This window comes from Lygodium microphyllum, chromosome 11 (assembly GCF_053477565.2).
Source record: "Lygodium microphyllum isolate KBCC chromosome 11, Lygodium_microphyllum_v1.1.10, whole genome shotgun sequence".
Classification (NCBI taxonomy): Eukaryota; Viridiplantae; Streptophyta; class Polypodiopsida; order Schizaeales; family Lygodiaceae; genus Lygodium; species Lygodium microphyllum.
Window position 1 is genome coordinate 119,229,144 of NC_141145.1, and position 2,903 is coordinate 119,232,046.

Below are 2,903 nucleotides of genomic sequence, written 5' to 3' on the forward strand. Positions count from 1 at the left end.
TTACGAAGATTGACCTGAGGTCAATATACCATCAAGTACATACACATATGGATGATGTATCAAAAACTGTCTTTCAAACATGTTTTGGGCAATTATTGTTATTTTTCTTGATGATATTCTTATTTTATAGTTGTTCTAAAGAAGAACATTGGGAACATCTTCCCTTAGCCTTTGAGTTGCTTAGGCACCACAAACTTTATTCTAATGAAGCTAAATGTGATTTTTTTAAGACAAAAGTTCACTTTCTTGGCCATAACATATCTAAAGAAGGTATTATAATGGATCTAGAAAAGATCCAAACTATCTTACAAATTTCGAGGAGTTATAAATATTTCTTGGTTTGGAAAATTTTTATCATAAGTTTATCAAAGATTATGCTAAGATAGCTGTTCCTATGACAAATCAATTGAAAGCTCAAGGTTGCACTTTCTCTTGGGGTGAGGAACAACAACACAGTTTTTGATAAACTTGAAGTAGCTATTGCTACTACTCCAATCCTAGCTATAGTGGATCCACATAAATAGTTTGTGGTAAAAAATGATGCTAGTCCCATAACCATAGGAGCCATCCTCCTCCAAGAGGATCGACCTTTGGCTTTTGAAAGTAAAAAGCTAGATAAGACTCAACACAATTATTCTATTTATGAATGTGAGCTCTACACAATTATCTATGCTTTGAAAAAATGGTGATATTATTTGTATGAAGGTCCATCTGAGTAGTCTTTGATCAAGAGAGTATTAAATGATTTACCACCCAAAAATATTTAAAAGGAAGAAAGGTTCAATGGGTTAAATGTCTTCAAGAGTTTGATTACAAACTATGGTATAGCAAAGGGTGGATTATAATGTTGTAGCTGATACTCTAAGTTGAATGCCTGATATTGACACTCTCTCATTTACAATATTGAAGAGTGATATGTTTGAATCTCTATGAGACAAATGTGAGCATGATTAGTCTCATGAAAAGGTGTGGAATGTGGTCAAAAGAAGAGATCTCTCATCAACTCATGCACAAGCTATGAATTCCACATAAGGCTCCTCTCTTACCAGTTATGAGCTCAATTGATGGAAGAAATTTACCATTGATAATGGGTACTTGCTTCACAAAGGTCGAATATGTGTACCCTCAAACTTAGACACGTGATGTCAAATTCTTTATGAGTGTCATCATAGTCCTAGTGCAAGTCATCATGGGATACAAAAGACCTATATCCATGTATGTAGATACTTTTATTGGTCTAGAATGCCTAAGGATACAAAGAAAAATTTATTCAATACCAAAAGTGTAAATTGAACAAAGTTGATCGTCTGAAAGTTGGTGGGCTTTTACATCGTTTAGAAATTCCTAATGGAAAGTGAAAAAGTCTCTTTATGGATTTTATTGTCGGATTTCCTACTACCCATCGTGGTCACGATGCCATTTGACTAGTAATCTGTGCATTGAGATAAGTTGTGAAGAGATGTGTAAATACAATCTTAACGCGAAGGTTCAAATTGAAAACCAAATACAACCTCAAACACAGAACGAGAATCTTGTTCCCGCACTAAGCCCGATGGAGGCACAAGAGAAGAAGTTTCTTCTCAAATAGATTAAACCACCAAAATTTGATGGGAAAGGGAAGACTGTTGAAGCCGATGCCAAAGTATGGATTGAATCCATGGAAGTTTGCTTTAGTGCAACAGGAACAGCACCTACAAACCAAGCTATGATTGCCAAGCTTAAACTCGCCAGCGAAGCTAGACTCTGGTGTGGAAGCAATGGTGTAAAGACCAAGCAGTCATAGGGAAAGGACAATAACTTGGGATAAGCTAAAGGAAGCAGTGCAGGGAAGGTACATGCCACATGCATACAAAACTCAGAAGATGAATGAATTCTTTAAGTTGAAATAGTTGGGATGTCTTTGGAGGCGTACTACTCAAAATTTGTCTCCCTACTAAAATACGCCCCGACAATGAGTATTTCCCAGCAAGTCTCAAAGTTTTGTGATGGGTTGAACCCGCCAATGAACACTCAGTTTTGGAATCAATGCGTCCTTCAGATTTACAAAATGCATTAATAAGAGCGAGACCCATTGCCCAAGAAGTCCAACCAAAGTCTAGAAATAATAGACCCTGGTCTCACAAAGACCAAAATCCAGGGATGTTGAAAGCTCAATTTAAAAGGGCACAAGGATAAATTCAAGACACATGGAAGAAGCCAAGGGCAAATGCAATCAATGACTTTTTCCCCACTCAAAGAAGTGATCAAAGCTTGCAATGCTTTTACTGCAAGGAACCTGGATACTTCAAAAGGGAATGTCCCATACTTGGCAAAGATCATCGTCAAGGAAAATTTAGTGGCCAAGCCAAGGCTGCGTGTGGCCGCGGTCGTGCAGCAATGGGAAGGGCAAAAACTTCCAATATCGTCACTAAGGGAATCAACGAAGAAGAAGGCCCATCCATGGAAGGGCCGAACCACCAATTTTCACTGATCCAAACTCCCTCGGATTACCAAGGTAAGAAATTCAAAATCATGATTGACTGTGGCAGCACTTATTCTTTCATTTCACCAACTTGTGCAAGAAGGTTAGGGATAGCCGCTATAGTTGCACCTACTTTGCTTATCAAACTAGCAAATGGGCGAGAAATTACTTGCACAAGACAAACTGCTAAGGTGGAATTTCTACTCGAAAACGAGCCCACGTCTGTTAAGTTCAGGGTGATGAATCTAGGAGTCCATGAGTGCCTACTCGAGATGGACTGGCTAGTCCCCAACGATGCTCACATCCATTGCGGGAAGGGCCAAGTCTCCTTTCGAAATCCTAAAGGTGAGATAGTTACAACTCAAGGAGAAGCAGGTAAACCAAAGATCTAGCTAGCCAATGCAACACAAATAGCTCAAGGAATAAGGAAAGGATTACTCGT